The sequence below is a fragment of the Bubalus bubalis genome, chromosome 1, assembly GCF_019923935.1.
Source record: "Bubalus bubalis isolate 160015118507 breed Murrah chromosome 1, NDDB_SH_1, whole genome shotgun sequence".
NCBI classification, from domain to species: domain Eukaryota; kingdom Metazoa; phylum Chordata; class Mammalia; order Artiodactyla; family Bovidae; genus Bubalus; species Bubalus bubalis.
Window position 1 is genome coordinate 122,657,805 of NC_059157.1, and position 23,218 is coordinate 122,681,022.

Below are 23,218 nucleotides of genomic sequence, written 5' to 3' on the forward strand. Positions count from 1 at the left end.
TTCTCTTCTGCACATGACTATCTGATTATTGTCTGGCTACTATTTTACCTCTGATGATGCTATCATCTCTCACTCTCTTGTTATTGATATATATTGAGCGATACACTCACACCTCATATGCCTGCCATGTGTAATTGCTGACTAGCCTACAGGGACACACTAAGCAAAACTCTTCACTGTATGATGAGTGGACAAATTCATGAACAGCCTTTCGTCCAGTTACTAAAAACCCAAGATGTGCCAAGGAGGTTAATCCCTAGCAATGTAATAGCCAATCAGAGCTACAGAGAGACACAGCTTTTTTAAGTTGAGTATGCCCTCAAATTAAAAGAGAGACTATTGTTCTATTTTTTTTACAATGCATTAATTTTTTTAACTTGCAAAATCTCATAATCTTCTTTTGTCTACTAGTAAACAACATCTTCAGAACTCTGCCCCTCAGAGAACCAATGGAGAACACCCAGGCACATCAATGGATGATTGCAACACTTTGAGGGAAGCACTGTGAGGGGAATTTAGGAGTCTGTCCAGGCATGTGAGATTTGTTTATTCATGCAGACACAGCAGAGGAAATGATGTTTAAGCAAACCATTAAAGATGAGTAAGAAAAAATTAGGACGCAAATTGGGAGAATTTTTTGAAAGAAAGGGACATAGAAACTCAGAAAGAAGAGTGTAAATGGAACTGAGACAAATTCAACAGGGCTGTAGTTGTGAAAGAAACAGACAATAGTGAGAAGTGAATCTTGGCAGGTAGACCAGGGCCATTTAGGCAGGAGCTTGTGAGATACTTAAGGAATATGAATTTATCCTTAGACCGGGGAGGGGTGGGGGATCCTCTGAAAATTTTGACCAGGAAGAGATAAGATCAGATTTGCATTTTAGAAACATCATTCTGGCTTCAATGCAGTAAATAGATTAAGGGTAACAGGAGTTTACAAGAAGTTCCCCATACTGTGGGCCTTTGTACGTTTAAATATGATGCCCTTTATGCATACACACACAGACAGATTCTTAGAATTTCATTTGTCTTACTAAAATTCTAGAAATCAAAATGGCCTGGCATATTGATTTCCTGATAAATTCATGATAAACCTTGACTTTTGCTTACTTTCCCACTTGACTTCCATCCTGTTTCTTCCTAACACACCTATACCATAACACATAACACACCTATACCATATACTTGTGTTTGAAAATTAGAAAACAAGATAAACAATAGTGATTAATTATTAAGTCCTAAGTTCCCTGACTCCACTTGAACACAGCTACTATTAGCATTTGATGTATGAAATTTTTTTATGAACTGATAAAAAAATCCACTGATAACATCAGTGGATTCCTACTATACATAGCTTTATATAGTCTGCTTTTTTTCTTTCACATGTATCATGAACATCTTTGCATGGCTCATTAGTCTCAGTATAATATTCTGCGAGATAATTATGCTATGATTTAGTCTATTCCTATTGTTATAAACTTCACTTTTAATCAGATCAGCGTTAGTGTGGAGTCTCAGAAATTCTGCTTAACAAAATTGGGATGATATTTCCCAGGCAGCTTTCTCTGTCTAGTTCCCTGGTATTATGCATTTTCAGCATTTTTCAGGAACTTTACCAGCTAGTTAAAATAATACCAGGGAAGTATCTTCCCTTTGGGAGCTTTTGCATTAGGAAAACTTTGTGCTTATAATAAAGTGAAAGGAATGCTTAGAGGAAGAGTTTTGATCAAATTTATTTTCAGAATAAAACAAACTGAGAGGTTTAAGTACCATAAATTAAAACAGCTGTGCAATTCCAGAATGCCTAGAAAAGAAGATTCATTTGCCTTGAATATTTTGGTCTTATCCTGAGAAATTATAAAGGAAACAGCTATTTTAATTTTCATTTGGAACTCGATTTTTTTCTTAACTTTGTTTCCCATTCTCTTTTAAAGTCAAAACTGGCCTACCAACATAATTCATGATATTTTTATGGAAAGAACCCTGAATTAAAAGATATAATACCCTAATTTAGTTGCTAGCATTGTCATTGATCAGCTTATCACTTGGGAAGATACAACAGTGAGATGAAGGGCCAGAGTTCTGGTGTAAGACAGCATTGGGTTTAAAATCAGATTCAGCTACTTATGGTTTTTAGTTTTCTCAATTGTAAATAAAGTTATTGATTCCTCCCTCACTGTTATTTTCACTTTTAGAATGTAATATATTACTTTGCTAAGACTGCCATAACAGAACACCACAGACTGGGTGGCTTAAACAGCAGACATTCATTTTCTTACAGTTCTGTAGTCTAGAAGTTGTCTGCAGGACTGACTTCTTTGGAGGCCTCTCTGCTTGGCTTGCAGGTAGTCCCCTTTCCCTGTGTCCTCACATGGCCTTTCTTCTGTGCGTTGGTGCTCCTGATACCTCTCTCTGTGTCCTCATCTTCTTATAAAGGTACCAGTCAGATTGGATGAGGGCCTATCCTAAAGCCTTCATTTTAACTTGCTGCTGCTGCTGCTGCTAAGTCGCTTCAGTCGTGTCCAACTCTGACAACCCCATGGACTGCAGCCTACCAGGCTTCTCCGTCCATGAGATTCTCCAGGCAAGAACACTAGAGTGGGTTGCCATTTCCTTCTCCAATGGATGAAAGTGAAAAGTGAAAGTGAAGCCGCTCAGTCATGTCCGACTTTTAGCGACCCCATGGACTGCAGCCTACCAGGCTCCTCCATCCATGGGATTTTCCAGGCAAGAGTACTGGAGTGTGGTGCCATTAACTTAGTTACCTCTTTAAAGGCCTTGTCTCCAAATACAGTCACATTCTTAGGTCCTAGGGTGAGAAGTCACCTAAATTCACATATGAATGTGATAATATGTAAATACAAATATTCACATATAGATATGATGATATATATGACATTTATTTCATGTTTCTGGCATATTATATGCTCAATAATAGTGGCAACTAAATATTTAACCTCTCTGAGATATTTTTGTCGTTGTGGAAATCGGGACGTTCACATCTGCTCTGCCTACATATGATAATGACTTGAGATTAGTTATGTTAAATTTTTCATAAAATAAGTGGTAGGGCACTGCTGTTTATCTTAAGTATACACACACACATACTTACTTTCTTCCCTTTAAGGAAGTGAACATTTGCTCTGAGCTTGGTGGCTCAGAGGTTAAAGCATCTGCCTGCAATGCGGGAGACCCAGGTTTGATCCCTGGGTTGGGAAGATCCCCTGGAGAAGAAAATGGCAACCCACTCCAGTACTCTTGCCTGGAGAATCCCATGGATGGAGAAGCCTGGTAGGCTACAGTCCATGGGGTCGCAAAGAGTCAGATACAACTGAGTGACTTCACTCATTAACTCACTCTTTTCCACTAGAACTGGGAGTAGGAAGAGTAGGATTTAGGGATCCATTTTGCTCATAGGTCTCAGCATCCTCACTTCCTGAACAGGAAAGCACAAGGTTAATCATTGCAATTCATATTCCCTTTCTTATAAGACTTCATCTGATCATGTGGGCATGAAGCAAAGATTAATGAAAATGTAACAGAATCTCTCTGCCTCACTGTCTCTAAGGAAAGGCAAGGGAGAATTCCTTTAGTGCCTTGTGGGAGTGTTTTCAAATGAAAAGAATGAACGCTGCTTATTTTATTTTGGAGTAGGACCACATGTTCTTCTGAGTAGAAAGAGCAGAGATGGCAACTCCTAAATGAAAGGCTGTATTCATTTAAATAATTTGGCTTAGATTCCTTTCTGATTGAAAATTGGACTTGCCATGGAGTCTTTAAAAGGCTTTATGCTTTGAAAACCTTAAATTGGCTTTAGATTAACAGAAAGTTGGTCTTCCAGTAATGGGAAATGCAGCGATTTAGCACTCTATTGGCATGCTTGACCAGTTGTAACTTTCAGAGTGTGATTATGTGACCTATTCCATAATAATCAGGATCCAAGGCCAAATCAAGACCTATTTGGAGGGGGAGGGGTGACCTGGCACCTGGAGCTCAGTGGATTGATCTTAGCTGCTTATCTCACTACAGACTGTCCTAGTATACCCCAGTAACCTAGGCTCACTCCTTTCCAATGAGATGGAAATGTTTCGGGAAGTGAGTTTTAAAAGATTTCAGTCACTCTATTTGCTCTCAAAGTTTCAAGTGCTCCTCTGAGTATGACAAAACATGTAACTAACTTCATACCCATACCATGCTGACCTCAGCCTAATTTTTAAGTATTCTCATATATTCTAAACCGCACTGTCAACACTTGTACTCCCAAAAAACTAATCCTTATACATGGAGAATACTTTTTATTGGTGTCTCTCCAATGATGAAATGTCCTTCCTGGTGCCTCTATTGAGATTCCATTCACTTTTCAGGGTCTGTTACAAATGCCATATTCATAATAATATCTCCATGAAGAATTATAGTATATGTTTTGATTTCTCTTATAGTGCCACACTCAACCCTGAGTTATAGGTGTTTGTCAGATTTCCTACTCTACCTGCCAGTGTGCATGCGTGCTAAATCACTTCAGCCATGTCCACCACTTTGTGACCCTATGGACTATAGCCCACCAAGCTTCACTGTCCATCTTCTTCCCTTAGCTCAGTCGTGTCCAACTCTTAGCGACCCCATGGACAGTAGCCTACCAGGCTCCTCTGTCCATGGGATTTTCCAGGCAAGAATACTGGAGTGGGCTGCCATTTCCTTCTCCAGGCGATCTTCCCAACCCAGAGATCGAACCTGGGTCTCCTGCATTGCAGACAGACGCTTTACCGTCTGAGCTACCAGGGAAGCCCAATCACTGTCCATAGGATTCTCCAAACAAAAATACTGGAGTGGGTTGCCATGCCCTCCTCCAGGAGATCTTACTGATCCATGGATGGAACCTGCTTCTCTTATGTCTCCTGCATTGTCAGGTGGATTCTTTACCACTAGTGCCACTTGGGAAGCCTCCTACCCCCAGATTAGCTACTAAAGAAGCAGTAATTATCTCACTTTTCCTCTACCATCTGCACCCACCCAATACCCAGCTTAGGACTTCATTAAATGTTGGTTGGGTTGAACCGAACGACAAAGTAAAGTAGCCTGAACCTCAGTGTCCTTAAAAGTGTATGCGTGTTCTCAGCCACTCAGTTGTGTCTGACTCTTTGCAACCCCATGGACTATAGCCCACAAGGCGCCTCTGTCCATGGAATTTTCCCTGAAAGAATTCTGGAGGAGGTTGCCATGACCTCCTAAGGAGATCTTCCCAAGCCAGGGATTGAACCTGAGTCTGAATCTCTTGTATCTCCTGCACTGGCAAGTTCTTTACTACTAGTGCCACCTGGGAAGCCCTTCCCTAGAAGTACAAAGCTTATATTGTCCCACGCAAATGAAGTGGGAACATTGAACTCCATATGTGGAAGTTCATAATGGCAATTTTTTCTTAGTACAAAGGGAACATGCAGCTGCTAAACTCTGCCACAAAGTAACATTTTGAGGGGAAAGAAGCCAATGTAAACCCACAGAATGTACAAAATCAAAATCAGAAACCCTGAGTTTTTTTTAACCACTGAGTATAATTTTATAGTTTATTTGATATGATTTTTCTAGGCTGTAGTTCAATTCAAACAGGTTCTTCATTTGAACCCAATCCTACAGTTCTCTACTGTACTCATTAGCAGCCACTTGGCAGCTTTAATTTGGCTTACTCTGGGTGGCATGAAGAAAAACATTCTTTTATGTCTTTTGGAAGGATACTTTTTAGGTGAACTTTTTTATATGTCCTTGTCTAAAATGGTACATTCTTTATCTTCCTGCTGAATATGGAGGATTGACCACTTAGTCTTACATGAAATGAAGTTTACTAGAAACACCGTTAACTTTGGAATCAGAAGAGCATGTTGTAAGATCTAACACTTCTATTAGGATTCATGTGACCCTGAAAACAATTTTTCACCCGATCTTTTAGTTATCTTAATCATGTAAGTATAATAGAGGAGGAAGTCTTACACCAAATGATGTCTAAGGATCATTTCAGTCTTTGCATTTGTGATTCTGGGCTCACTTACATTTAAGGCTGTTCTTTCATCAAAGGTAATGGAGTTTACCCAAAATGTGGGTTGCTATATTCATACCAACGAAGTAGAGTCTCAGAAAATTGATTGGTAGTCCATTGAGTCACTGAAACAGGAAGGTGGCTTTCTGGCTAATATATTATATATATATATATATATATATATATATATATATATATTCCATTCATAGAAATGAACAATCACAGTAGCATATTAAAGATTCTAAAAGTCTTCCTCTATTTAAATGTTTACCCTTTAATACAGTTTATAAGGCAATTAACTACAAAAACTTTTTGTTTTAATTGTCTCATGACCATCCAGGAAAGTACACTTTTTAGCAAGATAAAGGTTAACTACAAACTCAATGACATTTTTTTCCCTGTGCTTGTGGATTGCTCTGAGTTACTTGTAATAATTGATCATGGCTTCATCCTAAAAAGTCTTTTCTTACTTTCTCTAACCATAGACTCCAAGTGTGCCTCAAGTGAAGGCCTTGCCCAGTCCTCCGCAGATCAGTTCTCCAGTCTAGATTTTTCACTGCTAAAGAGCTGTCTTCTTTTGCATGCCTCCCATTATACCAAACACAACCTAGTTCGAAATGAAATGATTATTTTCTTCAACCCACAGTAAAATTTTGGAATCACCTAAAAGCTGATTTCTACTGCTGTTTCGATCATTTTCCAAAATTGACTGCCTTTGAAATTTTAAGGATGTTCTTAATTTTTACATTTCCTTTGACTAATGCAGTTGACAGAATTGGATTCCCGCAATATTAACATGTTAAATCTTTAATTACCAACCTGATGGCATTTGAAGATGAGGGCTTTAGGAGGTAATTAGGTTTAGATGAGGTCATGAGAGCGGGACACTCAGGATAGGATTAATGCCTTTGTAAGAACAGACACCAGAAAGCTTGCTCAGTACTTGTGGGGACAAAAGGAGAAGGTGACCATCTGCAAACCAAGAAGAGAGTTTCCACCAAAACCTGGCCTTGCTTGCATTCTGATCTCAGAGATCCAGACTCCAGAAATATGAGAACATAAATATCTTTTGTTTAAGCCACCCATTCAATGTATTTCATTACGACAGCTCAAGCCAAGACAATCAACTTGCTTCTTCTTTTTATAAGAAAAATATTACGATGTTTCCCAGGAATTTTACCTTTTCTCCAGTTTCTCTTTACTCCTAGATTATCCTACAAAAACCAGGCTAACTTTTCTACAAGAGGAAGGCTATCAAGTTGGTGATATAGCACCATTCTTATACTCTTCTTCCTGATGAGAAATGAAATGTATTTCCGACTTCTGATTTCCAGGTCTGCATGTAAGGAGCTTGGATGTTGCCATATCATCCTAGCAACAAGTAAAGGCTAAACAGACAGTAAAATCAACAATTATACTAGGATCCATAAAAGAGGTTGAGACTACAGAGCAAACCAACTGCTTCCAAGATTGGAAAGATAAAGTGATGAATACAGGTTGGCTTGGCTTATGAAGCAGAGACCCGTGAGCAGAAACCTTTCAGGGAATCAGTGCAGAGGTAGGAAATCCTGAACTGTAGTCAACAAATTGCATTTGGCTCAGTGTGGACAATTCTGAGAGTTAAAAACTTTGGGCTGGTGGAGGCAGCCATAGAGGGGCACACTCAATATTGTGAGATTTACCTCTAGGAACTCAACTGGGTTCTAACTAAGTATTAAAGAAAAATCTGCTCATGTTTCCTGCAAGGGACAAGAAACCATTCTGAAGTATACTAGAGAAACTTTGTTCTTCTAAACAAGGCTCATTCTCAGGAAAAACTAACCAGTGCCTAACTTGCTTTAGTGTTATCAGAGACTAAGTGACCTGGGGGAAGGGACCTGCAACTTTAGTGACTTTACTTATTAGTTCTAATTTTTTTTTCAGGAGGACTAGAGTCTTTGGGACTTCCTATATATAGTATCATGTCATCTTCAAATGGTGACAGTTTTACTTTTTCCTTTACAACTTGGATGCCATTTATTTCTTTTTATTTTTAATTGCTGTAGCAAGGACTTCCAATATTATCTTGAATAAAAGTGATGAGAGTGGCAATCCTTGTCTTTTTACTGATCTTAGAGGAAAAGTTTTCAGCTTTTCAGGGTTGAGTATGATGTTAGCTGTGAATTTGTCATAAATAGCCTTTATTATGTTGATATATGTTTCCTCTATGAGGGGTTTGTTGAGAATTCCTGTCATAAATGGATGCTGAATTTTGTCAAATACTCTTTCTGCTTCTGTTGAGGTAATCATATGACTTTTATTCTTCATTTTGTTAATGTGGTGCATCACAATGATTGATTTATGAATGTTAAATCATTCTTATATCGCTGGAATAAATCCCACTTGATTCATAGTAAATAATTCTTGTGAGTGCATGGGTGCATGCTCAGTTGTGCCCAATTCTTTCCACCCCCATGGATTGTAGCTGACAAAGCTTCTCTTTCCATGGAATTTTCCAGAATACTGGAGCAGGTTGCCATTTCCTACTCCAAAAGATCTTTGTGATCCAGGGATTGAACCTGAGTCTCTTGCCTTGGCAGGCACATTCTTTACACTGTGCCACCTGGGAAGCCCCATATAATTCTTTTAATACACTGCTAAATTTTGTTTACTAATATTTTGTTGTGGATTTTTGCATCTATATCCCCCAGGGATAGTGGACGATAATTTTCTTCTTTTGTAATGTCTTTGTCTGGTTTTGGTTTTAGGGTAATGCTGTCCTCATAAAATAAATTTGGAAATATTTCTTCCTCTTCATTTTTTTTTTTTTTTGAGAAGGATAAGTATTAATTCCTCTTTAATTGTTTGGTAGAATTCACTTGTGAAGTCATCTGGACCTGGACTTTTATTTTGGGCGAGATTTTAAAACTACTGTTTCTATTGCATTACTAGGAAATCAGTCTATTCAGATTTTTTTATTTATTCACAATTCAGTTTTGGATAGTTGTGTGACTCTACATACAGTGGAAGTTTCTTCTAAGTTATACAGTGTGTGGTGAAATGATTATCTGTAGTAAGAGAATTCTTATAAGAGAATATTCTCATAAGAGAATATCTTATGATCCTTTGAATTTCTGTGGCAATCAATGTAATTTTTCCTCTTTTATTTCTAACTTTATTTCTTTAAACTTTTTCTCTTTTTTTCTTTTCTTCTTGATGAGTCTCACTAAGGATTTGTCAATTATGCTTTATCTTTTCAAAGAAACATATCTTAGTTTCTCTGATCTTTTTTGTTTTTTAGTCTATTCTGCTCTGATCTTTTTATAAAGATCATTTCTACTAAATTTGGGCTTTGCTTATTCTTCTTTTTTCTAATTCCTTTAAGTATATATTTAGATTGTTTATTTGAGATTTTTCTTCTTGAGCGAGGCCTGTATCACTGCAAACTTTCCTCACTGTGCTGCTTTTGCTGCATCCTGTGGATTTGGACAGTTGTGCTTCCATTTTCATTTGTCTCAAGGTATTTTTTTTTAATTTCCTTCTTGATTTATCCATCAACTTATTTTGTGTTTAGTAGCATGCTGTTAAGTTTCCATGTGTTTATTTTTTTCAATTTTTTCTTGTCATTAATTTCTGATTTTATATATTTTCTATCAAAATATGAAGGACAATTTTACAAAACCAGAGCAAACCCTCCTAAAATTTGTATGGAATCACAGAAGACCACAAAAAGCCAAAAAACTCTTGAAAAATATACAAAACATAACACAGCCAAAGCTGGATGTATCACGTGCTCAAATTTGAAACTATGCTACAAAGCTATGGTAATCAAAACAGTATGGTACTGGCACAAAAACAGATATGTAGATCAATAGGACAGAGTAAAGAGCCCAGAAATAGACCCATATAAATATATTCACTGATCTTTGACAAAGGAGTGAAGGCAATACCATGCAGCAAAGGTAGTCTTTAAAAAAAAATTATGTCCTTCCCAAAAATTAACTCAAAATTGATTATAGATCTAAATGTATAATGCACAAATATAAAACTTCTAGAAGATAATACAAATGACTTTGGATATGGAAGTAGCTTTTTGGATACAATACCAAAGGCACCATCCATGAAAGAAATAAGTGATAAGCTGGACTTCATTCAAATTTAAAACTTCTATTCTGCAAAAGACAGTGGGAAGATAATTAGAACACAAGCAACAGACTAGGAAAAATATTGGCAAACGGCACATTTGACATAAAAAATTCTTACCCAAAATATGCAAAGAACTCTTAAAGCTCAAAAATAAGAAAACCAACATCCCAATTTAAAAATGAATAAAGACCTTAACAGAACCTTACCAATAAAGACATACAAATAATAAATAAGCATATGAAAAAATTTTCTACAGCATATTTCATCAGGGAATTGCAAATCCAAGGAAAAAGGAAATGCTAATATGCTTTTATTAGACCAATATCCAGAACACTCACATCAAATGCTGGCAAGAAGGTGGAGCAATAAGAACTTTCATTCATTGTTGATGGGAATACAAAATGGTGAGGTCACTCCAGAACATGGCTTGGTGGTTTCTTATAAACCTAAACTGCTCTTACTACACCGTCCAGCAATCTCATTCCTTGGTATTTCTCCAAAGGAGTTGAAAATTTGTTTTTGCACAATAATCTGCACCCAGATGTTTGTAGCAGCTTTATTGGTAATTTGCAAAACTTAGAAGAAGCTATGACATACTTTAGTAGGTTAATAACTAAAGGAACTGTGGTACATCCAGATACTAATGCTAAAAAAAAATGAGCTATGAAGCCTTGAAAAGACAGAGAAACCTCAAATGCATATTACTAAATGAAAGAAGCCAATCTGAAAAGACACACTACTGTGATTATAATTATATAACATTCTGGGAAAGGCAAAACTTTGGTGACAATAAAAAGATCAATGGTTGCCAGGGGTTAGGGTGGGGAGGGATGAATAGCTGGAGAACAGAGGATTTTTAGGAAATAAAAATGCTCTATATAATACCCTAATGATATATACTTGTCTCTATTCATTTCTCTAAATCCATATAATATACACTACCAAGAGTGATTGCTGTGGTCTTCAGGTGATTATGGTGTGTTGATATAGGTTCCTCAGTTGTAACAAATATACCACTATAGTTAGGGATGCTGATAATAGGAGAGGCTATGCTTGTTTGGTGGCATAGGGGATATTGGAAATCTCTGTTTTGTTTTGTTTTGTTTTGTTTTGTTTTCTTCTAAATCTTGCTCTGAACTTAAAAGAGCTCCAAAAAAAACAAAATCTTAAGAAAAAGTTTTTTGTAGTTACCTCAAATATTGTAATTGTTATTTTCCAAATTCTTTTTGAAATGAAGCAGGGGAGATTTTCATGACCACACTCACATACATGCACACATAGATACATCTGAGTCTCTTTTTCCAAGAATAAAAAATCAAAGCACTTTAGTGTTCAAAGAGCACCAAATTCCATCCCTGTTCAACCTTGTTTTCCATTACTCTGCAATCTAGACCTTTTGCATGAGCCAGTTCAGCCAAATTACTTTTCTATAAGAATATTTGAGTCATCCCTATTTCTTTCAGCTCATCCTATTCTGCATCTGAGATATACACATGTTTCCTTTCTTCAAGACCAAGTCTCAATCCCACTTTCTCAATGATGTCTTTCCTGTACATTATAGGTTATTGTGGTTTCAAATTTCTTTCAATTTCTATAGTACTGTGTTGAGTGTAACTTACTCTCCCCTCTAATCACATAGAGTCTGAATTCTTGAGATTAATAATCTGTGTGTCTCTTTGTCCTGTTGAGCTGTATTTAACAAATGATTGAGGACAATATTATAAACAATTTATATCCCCAGAGAACACTTATCATAGTTCTTTCTATGGAAGAGGTGATCAGCAAACACTTTTTACATGGGCCAGATATGCATGAACCCACCTCTACTTTGAAATTACGGGATTAAAATCCGAAGTATGTGTTTGTGAATGTTTTAAGAAAAGATACAGATTCTAACTATAGTTTTGCTCCTGATTTTCTTTGCAAATGTTTTATCCACACATTAAATGAAGCAATGGTACTGTATGATTTAAAGGGCCTTTCTAGCCCGGGTTATCTATGGTTAATAGAAGTTAGTTCTCAGAAGACCAATGCAGCTGCCACCAAAGTAACAGAAAATGAATGCTACCTGATATGTTTAATAAGTAAGCAAATTCTCTACAAGCTTTAGCCTCCTAAGAAATTCAAATTGACTGGAACTTCTTTCCAGTATAGTCTATTGACTGAGGTATGGAGGAAATGTCTGGGTTTATAGTTAACCTGTGCATATGCAGGAATACTTAATTTACAGTATAGCCTAAGGTTATTGCTGTGGCTGAATGTTTCACAAAATGCAGGAATGATGCCAGAGGAGCTTATGAAACATTGAAAGAACTCTTATCATCAAAACCACCTCTTTAGTAAGACCCTGTGGGCTGTCAGGTTAAGAGTCCCCATTAGTCTGCCTGATGGGTTAAAACCCTGAAAGGACCTTAGACTCTTTTAGAAGTCCCCTCCAAGAGTGGTCTTTGGAGTGACTCTCCGTTTGATTTGCAGCCATGGTGCTTTCTTCCATATGAGCTGAAACGAAGGCTTTGAAATACTTTTTGAAGTAAGTCTCTCCACCCTTAAAAGAGTAAGAAAAAGTTTGTATTTCATAGAGGAACATGGCATATTTATCCCAAAAAGGTGCACGTGTGAAAGTGTTTGCTTTGCTTGTTTGCTTTTCTTACATTTCTCACAGTGGACTGGTTTGGGTAGGAAGTTAAATTTTGTTTCATAAACGCAAAATGGAAGGGAGACCAAAATGAAAAGATGTTAGAAACTGTCACAACATGGGACTTCCCTAGTGGCCCAATGATTAAGAGTTCACTTTCCAATGCAGAGGGTGCTGGTTCAGTCCCTGGTGGGGCAGCTAATAACCCATATGCCTCCCAGCCAAAAAACTGAAACATAAAATAGAGGTGATATTGTAACAAATTCAACATAAGACTTTAAAAATGATCCACCTCAATAAAGAAAGAGAAATTGCAATGACTGAATTTTTCTATATACTCACTAAACTCCAAAGCCCCTCCCCAAGTCATCAGTTTTGGCAAGCTGTCTCTTAGTGCTATCCTAGTACTGTTACAATTTTTATCGAGGCAAAGCCCAGTGTGTTACTTCCTTTCCCTGGCACATACTCTTCCATCTGTGGTCCACTTAGGATACCTGAGTGCTTACAAGAGAAACAGAACATAAACGCAAACTTTGAGTCTCAGTCCTTGGTTCTCCCATTCCTTCTCATCTATGACAAGCATTTTATACCCGTCACTTTTTTATTTCACAAAACCATGCGACTAACATACATAAAAGTTTGGAAAAGCTTTTCTATTCTCAAGAAATAAAAAATCAGTGTCAGATCTATTTTAAGCTTTCACTGCTGATTTTTAAAGGATACCTTTGAAGCAGAAAGCCCGAATTTAGTTTATTTGCATTTGCAATCATTTGTCAGTTATTTGACAGATAAATTAAAAAGATTGCACCTTTGTACAGTTTGGAGTGAAAAAAACATATGATCTGGCTGCTGATGACTACAGAGACATAACTCTGGTTGTAAGCAATTAGGCTGTTGGCTCGAGCAAAGTGATGGCTAGCTAGAACTTTTTTAATGGGTCACTAGGGATAGACAGCACTCATCTCCATTTATCATAATGAAAACCAGGCAGAAGTTAAGCATGCGTGAACAGTTAGAACAACAAACTTTGTTTTTATACCATCGAGTTCATTAAGGGCCACTCAGTCTGTGCCAGCACTATTTCCCCGTGAAGCTATAGATCATTGTTTGTATTATAATGTGTTCTTGTAAATAATAGTCAACCACTTTTGTACTGGATCTAAGGTGAGGTAGGGGTTCATCTTCCACATTTTTCAAGAATTTCACAAGAGGAATTGAATATACACTTGATAAATGATTCATTTTTATTATTTTAATTTTTATCAGTAGTATTGTAAATTGTGTTGCAAACTATACAATAGCATACAAGGTTAAATTCTTATTAACAAGCTCACAAACAAAATGGTGCTCACATGATATGGGAGTCACAAAGGAGAGTGCAGTTCTGAGCTCACAAAGAGAAATATTAGATTTTTATTTATTTATTTATTTTTCAAAATCAGACATGAGTAAGATTCTTTACATGGCAGTAATGACTACTACAATAGACATGTGACATTGGCAAAACTGGAGTTGAAAATGAGTGACAGCCACCTTCCAAAGACATTTTCAAAGAGGATTAAAACTGTGTCTCCAAAAACAGTAGCAGGAAGCAAATGTCAGAGAGGTCTTGGCCCAAACTTACTTTTCGGTAACCATTAGTCATTCCCTGACACCTCAAGGGAGACTTCTGGACAATACCACCGAAGTTGAGACGCTTTCTCAGTAGTGCAGTCTTACCCTGTCCTAATGTTTAAAACCAAAAATAACAGTGGCATACCAATAAACCACACATCAATTTCATCTGATATGTGGTAAATAGGGCTTTTCCACATTGCATCACTGAGATAGTCCTCTCTGCTCACCCAGCAGCCATCCAAGTCTTGGCCGCTGTCTTGTTAGGAACTTAGATAATACACAGACAGCTTGAGAGGTTTGGTCCAAATTAAGCACACACATATTTTTTGGCTAATGCTTTGAGTTCCGTGTGTGTGTGTGTGTGTGTGTGTGTGTGTGTGTGTGTTTTCCTCAAAAAGTCAAGGACTTTTTGTTTTAAATAGTCTCCAATATGAAATAACACGTTTAAAAGTTTTGCTTCTTTACTTTAGTGTTTTCCTTACCCTAAAATATGGTTTTTATTTAGATAAGAAATCTAGCATGCTTAACTGATAGATTTGTTGTTCCACAGAGCTCGTTTGATGGTGGCAAGTTACTATCTGTGTTTAACATTAAGTTGTAAACATAAGATTAAAACTGCACCAGAGTGTTTAGAAAAAACAAAAGTCTATTAATCAGGCTCAGGACAATAAATAAGGGTATAAGCTGTTTGGCAAAAGAAAGTGCTTTAAAAAACATATCTTTCCTTTCCAACTTAATCCTCAAGAGAAAACGTTACTCTTTAAATGTGTCATTTCTCATCTAATCCTTACCAAACAGCATTTTGAAAGCTACAAATATTTACTCATAACCATGACTACACTTTAGACTAACATTCCATACATGCAAAGATAAGTTCCCTTTCTATATTAACATGAACACCTAATTTGTGAATTAATATATGTTCTTTAAAGCTAAAAAATTCTATATGTTCTACCTTGACAAGTAGGAAAGAATTTAATTACTAGAAATTTCCTTTACTGTGGGGCATTATCTTTTGAGTAAATTATACGTTTTCTGTGTCCAAAAGAACTTGAAGTTACCTTGCTAAATCAATTATTTCTATAATGAGATTTTTGAAATGGGGAAAAATAACAAAAACAAACTTAAAGAAAATAATGAAAATATACTAGCTTCAGTTTGATATACTAGAACACAGCATAATACAGTTAATGCAAATGAGAATAAAATTTAGTTCTGAGCTTCTTAGTAGTCACGACAACAAGGACAACACAGGCTATCACGTAGTCCTCAATGTCTGCTAAAATTAATTATATGAATTAGGAAAATCAAACAATTATCTAGCATAGCTGAATTATGAAAATAGCTCAGTATATGGGGCTTTTTACAAGTTAAATTAGCAACATAAAGGCCAGTAACCTCACCAGAAGTGGTGGAATAAGAATGTAAAGTTATTCTTCATATAGCTGTTTTTGGACTCTGAAAATCTGACTCCATTATATGGAAATGTTGGGGAATTTCCTGAGTTTGAATTTTCATTGAAAAGCCTGGTCTTTACATTTGGAACACTGTAATTAGTAGGATTTAGTTTAATTCAGTGGTTTGAACAAACTGCTTTCAATTTTTTTTTAAAATTTGGTGGGTCTTTAACAGTCTTCTTTTAATATGTTCTTCAATTATGTAAAATTTACTTATTTACTGATGTGGTTTTTAAAGGAAAATTAACTTTGGGCTAGCAAAAATTTGAGGTAAATTTGGAGACATTAACAAGAGCTGAAACATCTATGAAAAGATTGGGTGTCACTATTATTAAAAAAAAAAATCTTCCTGCTTCATAAAAGAAAGATGGAAGTTTTTAGCCCATAAATTTTTAGTGTTTTGCATGATATGCTGTAATCTGGTGACTTCCCTTCCTTCCAGCTAGTGTGATTATACTGCTAATCAAGCTTAAAAATTCCACTATGGCTTAGAAATGGGATGTCTTCACTGTCTATTTACATGTTTGGTAGTAGGTAAGAAACTTCACATGGGGTTAAAAATTCTCTTAAGTTACTATTGTGGAATTTTAAGCAAAGAGCCAAGATAAAAAGATATTTTAATAGCATTGCATCAAACTGTAATGCATGGTATCGGATGAATTCCCAGTTAGGGTGATAAAAATAGAGAAAGAATTCCCCTCTTTATTGAAAATGTTGCTTGAATACAAGAATTGAAATTACTTATTTCAGGCTTGATGTTTTACCCTGACTGTATAAAAAGGCTTCAGAAGATCCAACATTATCTTAAATACTCTGTTTCAAAAGTATACAGTGTTCTCAATGTGTTTTAATGTGTTTTAGAATCAATCCCTTTCCTTTCTTGCACATGTCTTACAAGCTGTTCTAAACTCATATTCAAAATGCTTGAGCTTCATATTTATGCTAATTCAGAAGCGAAGGAATTTGTTCATCTTTCCTAAAATAAGTTTGAAAATTTTAGAATTGTTTCATTTTGGGCTATGTGTCTGCTTTCTGAATTGAGAAACATTGCTATGTCAAGAATGGGCAAAAATGGAAAGGAGGAGAAAGGAATGGAAGAGGGATGGGAGGAAAAGGAGGAGGGAGGTGGCAAACCTGTGCTGTCCTATTTTTATTTTGTTATGTAAAAACATGACCTCTGCTCTGCATTACTGAAATGTTCTCCTGCCTGCTACCCAAGATCTTTCTCCATGTAGCAGTCTGAATTATCATTTGAAAATATGAATTAGGTATTACTTAAAATTCCTTAATGATTTCTTCTTGCACTTAGTTTTGTTGTTGTTCAGTTGCTCGCTTGTGTCCGACTCCTTGTGACACCATGGACTGCAGCACGTCAGGCTCCACATCCTTCACTATCTCTAGGAATTTGCTCAAACTCATGTCCTTTGAGTTGATGGTATCATTTTCAAACTCTTTACCATAGCCTACAAGCGATCTGTTCTCTGACTTCTCAAGTCACTCTCCCTAGTCTCCACTCTGCTTTGGAAACATGTCAAGACTTTTTCCATTTCAGGGCTCTTGCCCTTGACTTTCTTTTGCCTGGATCACTCTTCCACCTCTTCTGCTCATGACTGGCTTTTCAGCATTTAAGTATCAGCTCAAAAATCCCATTGCAGAGTCCTTCCTTGACTAATTCATCTAACGGAGTCCTATCCCAACCCAATCAGCTTGTACTGGACGGTCTGTTCATTTCCTCGTAGCACTTAATGCAATCTACACTTACTTTCATTAATGATTTATTTATTTAAGGCTTGTCCCCTTGGATGAGACCATAAGCACCTGGAAAGTGGGGGTTTTGTCTATTTTGGCTGTGTAGTTATTCTCATTGACTTTCACAGTGCCTGGCATAGATTTAGTGCAAATATTTGCTGAATAAGTGAATGAGTGAAATAAAGAACTTGGTATGGCTGGAGTTCTGGGTCTATCTGTGTTTTCTTGAATAAGAGGATAGGAAATTATAAAATTTCTAGGAAATTTTCTAGAAATTTCCTGGGAAAAGTTGCATAGTGGTGAATAGGAATAGAAAGATAGAGCAGGGGCCAAATCCTACAGTGTCCTGAATGCCATGGAACATAGTTTCTGAGATTACCTCAGTGGTCATTAGATAGCTATTGAAGGTTTTTAAGTAGTCAATGTATATTTTTGAAATACTACTTTATTATTGTGAAAAATCATTTTTGAGTCAGTAGAGTCTGATTCCAACACAATGGATATGAGTTTGAGCAAACTCCCAGAGATAGTGAAGGACAGGGAATCCTGGTGTGCTGCAGTCCATGAGGTCAAAAGAATCAGACACCTTAGCGACTGAACAGCAAGAGTCTGATTCACTCAGCAGTGGGAAGAGTAACTTCCAAACATCAGCAGGGTGTTGATTTAATTAGTTTTTTTCCATGTAGCATGGCTGGCAGGAGAAAATGTTTGCCTTAGCTCTGCATAGCCTGAGATGAAATGGCTCAGTGCTTCTCAAAGCATTTCTTAACAGTATTTCTCATATCACGGTAGAGCAGCAAACTCCCTTAAACTTGTCATGCCGTCTTGTTGAATCATCCTCCTTTCTCCAGCTGTTCTTTATTTTACAGTTTATATTTCTAATGCATGGAGTTACCCTCACACTAGAGTTACTCTCTCCTGTGGGTATATTTCAATTTGTTCTTAGAGGAAATCCAATTTGAAGCCTTTAAAGGCAGTTAGCTTCTTATTTGTTTCAGTGGAATAGTTGGTAGAATCTTCCTTAGCTGAAACCTAATTCTTATAAGACCCTATAATAATCTCCATCTAACAGTTCAGCTGTATATGTAGCATACACATGTTCACCTGGATTTTCCTACTGTGTTAGGTGTGTGTATCTAATTTCTAAAAAGGTGTACACAGATATCAGGCTTCCAGTTAAAATAATGGCCTGTTTTATAGTCTCTGGAAGACAATGCTAGTTTCCTGAACTGGTTCACAATAATTTAAAAGCCAGTTTTATGGATTAAACTTAAGTCATGGAATCTTCTTTATATTTATATTGGAGAACATGGGATTGTGTTTAATAATGGGCTATAAATAGGGAAAGCACCAAATAAGCAAAGAAACTAATGTGGTCAAATTTAAGAGAAGGAACCAATTTGTCAGTGTTGGCTGACCATTTTCAAGAGCTATTGAATCACATTAATCAGTGATAATCAATATTGGAAGCTCTCAGTGTGAATAATAACTTCAGAGATTTTGCTATTAAGCTTCCATCTTTTTAGTCCATTATAGCTTGTGAAGCATACTCATATGTAATATACCTTTTGATTTGTGTGTAAATTTGCTTCTTAGAACTTGTTTTTATCTTTACTTGGACATATCATAGACATCATCTGTTTATAAAGTAGATGGAAAAAAAGATAAATAAGTCCTGTGGTCCCTATCCTCAGAGAGCTTTACTGGGAGTAACAAGTGTAGTCAGCTAAGTGCCATGTACGGCAGAGTCTCATCAGTGTCAGTAGAGGAATGAGGGTAAGATGATAAGCAATGCTTGACTATAGCTTTAGGGTTGAGAAAAAATCTCTTAGAGAAGCCAGGATTTAAACTTGCCTTTATAGGATATGTTAGATTTCAATAAGAATAAAACAAAAAACAAAAGATCTCAAGATCGGGGTACAGTCTGAGCAAAACATGAAGGTAGGAAGGTAAAAAATATATGTTCATTCAATGTTAATGGCTGGTGTTATAAAACTAGAGTGTGTCAATGCTAACCTGTTATGTTCATAGCTTATAGTCGACTCTTAAATGGAGGCCATTTTCACCGACCACCTTATCTTATTATATCCTCATAAAATACATTTTTATGGCAGTTTCAGACTATGCATACTCAGCATTAATGAGGATATATTTACTTCCTTGAAATTAATAGATCATATATAAATTGTATCCTGTTATTTATTTTTTCAAGGTTTTAGTGATTCCTGAAGCACTATCAATAAATCCTTCCAAAATCCTATGTAGTATCAATAAATTCTTCCAAAAGCCTATGTAGTAGGTGGTGTTATGGGGGTTTCTTAATGTAGAACCAAGATACAGATGTTTAAATGACTTTTTTCAGGTTCATTTGTTCAGTCAGTGTAAATATATACCCAATTTAGAACCTATTCCTCTTCCTCTGTATCTATATATTTGGCATTATGTAGAGTCCATATAATTCATATTTGTCTGTGTTGGTGTATGAGGAATTAAGGAAATTTTAATTAATGAAGAAACAAGAAATCCTAAATTAGTGATTTTTGACAGCAAAAATAATTTCTGAAACCCCTGAAGTGAGAACAAGAGTAAAGGTGGCAGGCAAAACTGGTATCAGGGAAGATTGAATGAAGGGAAGAGCAGTAGCTAAGAATATGCAAATTAAAAAGGGAAGGCTTTACTATTATTGGACAAAGATAAGGATGTCAGATCTTAAAATACAGCAGTTTATGTTTTCTATAGTGATGGATAAGATTTTTTATATATCATGAAATAGCTCAGGATTTCTTACAGATACTTGAGGGCCAGACTGTCAAAAGCCAACTCAGTTGAATATTTTATGCCTTCCATGATTCCATATTTACTTGTTCAGTAACAGTGAATTTCATTTCTCAAAACAACACAAGAGAAGACTCTACACATGGACATCACCAGATGGTCAACACCAAAATCAGATTGATTATATTCTTTGTAGCCAAAGATGGAGAAGCTCTATACAGTGAGCACAAACAAGACCAGGAGCTGACTGTAGCTCAGATCATGAACTCCTTATTTCCAAATTCAGACTGAAATTGAAGAAAGTGGAGAAAACCACTAGACCATTCAGGTATGACCTAAATCAAATCCCTTATGACTATACAGTGGAAGTGAGAAATAGATTTAAGGGCCTAGATCTGATAGACAAAGTGCCTATGAACTATGGATGGAAGTTCGTGACATTGTACAGGAGACAGGAATCAAGACCATCCCCAAGAAAAAGAAATGCAAAAAAGCAAAATGGCTGTCGGAGGAGGCCTTACAAATAGCTGAGAAAAGAAGAGAAGTGAAAAGCAAAGGAGAAAAGGAAAGATATAAGCATCTGAATGCAGAGTTCCAAAGAATAGCAAGGAGGGATAAGAAAGCCTTCCTCAGTGATCAATGCGAAGAAATAAAGGAAAACAGCAGAATGGGAAAGGCTAGAGATCTCTTCAAGAAAATTAGAGATACGAAGGGAACATTTCATGCAAAGATGGGCTCGATAAAGGACAGAAATTGTATGGACCTAACAGAAGCAGAAGATGTTAAGAAGAAGTGGCAAGAATACACAGAAGAACTGTACAAAAAAGATCTTCATGACCCAGATAATCATGATGGTGTGATCTCTCACCTAGAGTCAGACATCCTGGATTGTGAAGTCAAGTGGGCCTTAGGAAACATCACTACGAACAAAGCTAGTAGAGGTGATGGAATTCCATTTGAGCTATTTCAAATCCTGAAAGATGATGCTGTGAAAATGCTGCACTCAATATGTCAGCAAATTTGGAAAACTTAGCAGTAGCCACAGGACTGGAAAAGGTCAGTTTTCATTCCAATCCCAAAGAAAGGCAATGCCAAAGAATGCTCAAACTACCACACAATTGCACTCATCTCACACGTTAGTAAAGTAATGCTCAAAATTCTCCAAGCCAGGCTTCAGCAATATGTGAAGCTTGAACTTCCAGATATTCAAGATGGTTTTAGAAAAGGCAGAGGAACCAGAGATCAAATTGCCAACATCTGCTGGATCATCGAACAACCAAGAGAGTTCCAGAAAACATCTATTTCTGCTTTATTGACTATGCCAAACCCTTTGACTGTGTGGATCACAACAAACTGTGGAAAATTCTGAAGGAGATGGGAATACCAGACCACCTGACCTGCCTCTTGAGAAACCTGTATGCAGGTCAGGAAGCAACAGTTAGAATTGGACATGGAATAACAGACTGGTTCCAACTAGGAAAAGGAGTACCTCAAGGCTGTATATTGTCACCCTGCTTACTTAACTTATAGGCAGAGTACATCATGAGAAACGCTGGGCTGGAAGAAGCACAAGCTGGAATCAAGATTGCTAGGAGAAATATCAATAACCTCAGATATGCAGATGACACCACCCTTATGGCAGAAAGTGAAGAAGAACTAAAGAGCCTCTAGATGAAAGTGAAAGAGGAGAGTGAAAAAGTTGGCTTAAAGCTCAACATTCAGAAAATTAAGATCATGGCATCTGGTCCCATCACTTCATTGCAAATAGATGGGGAAACAGTGGCTGACTTTATTTTTGGGGGCTCAAAAATCACTGCAGATGGTGATTGCAGCCATGAAATTAAAAGACGCTTACTCCTTGGAGGAAAGTTATGACCAACCTAGACAGCATATTCAAAAGCAGAGACATTACTTTGCCAACAAATGTCTATCTAGTCAAGGCTATGGTTTTTCCAGTGTTCAAGTATGGATGTGAGAGTTGGACTATAAAGAAAGCTAAGCACTGAAGAATTGATGCTTTTGAACTGTGGTGTTGGAGAAGACTCTTGAGAGTCCCTTGGACTGCAAGGATATCCAACCAGTCCATCCTAAAGGAGATCAGTGCTGGGTGTTCATTGGAAGGACTGATGTTGAAGCTGAAACTCCAATACTTTGCCCAACTAATGCGAAGAGCTGACTCTTTTGAAAAGACCCTATGCTGGGAAAGATTGAAGGCAGGAGGAGAAGGGGACGACAGAGGATGAGATGGTTGGATGGCATCACCAACTCAATGGACATGGATTTGGGTGGCATCTGGGAGTTGGTGATGGACGGAGAGGCCTGGTGTACTGAGGTTCATGGGGTCACACAAAGTCAGACATGACTGAGTGACTGAACTGAAATGACACTTCAAAATAGACCTAATGTAATTTATATTTCATTGTGAAAATGACTAGTCCTAGTGTGACTATTCACTTTTCTGAATTGAGGTCAGACTCTGTCTATAGATATTCTCCATGGAGAAAACAGGGCAAAATGTATTAAATCAAACAAATTTAATTTCATTTTGTTTAAAACAATACACCATTGCATGTTACATGGGGAACAGCATATCTTAATATGCCAAACCACTTATGGTTTAAGAGGAGATTTATAGTGTCTTTGTATTTTATTGAAAATCCTTCTTTTTGTACTGATGAGAATCCAAGTGTAAGTTTGGAATCAATTTCTTAATCAAAGAAATATAGTAGTACATATTCTGTACTATAGTATCTTGTATGGATTGGAATAATTATTTTAAAATCTGTGTTCTTCATATTCTAAAGCCTTTATAGCAAACTTGGTGTAGTGGAA

General features: G+C 36.7%; 1 protein-coding gene across 2 annotated transcripts in view; it reads left to right on the plus strand.

The window, feature by feature from the left end:
* Positions 1 to 23,218, plus strand: part of P3H2 (prolyl 3-hydroxylase 2) — a 175,288-nt gene that overhangs the window by 107,682 nt on the left and 44,388 nt on the right. The window lies entirely within an intron of this gene.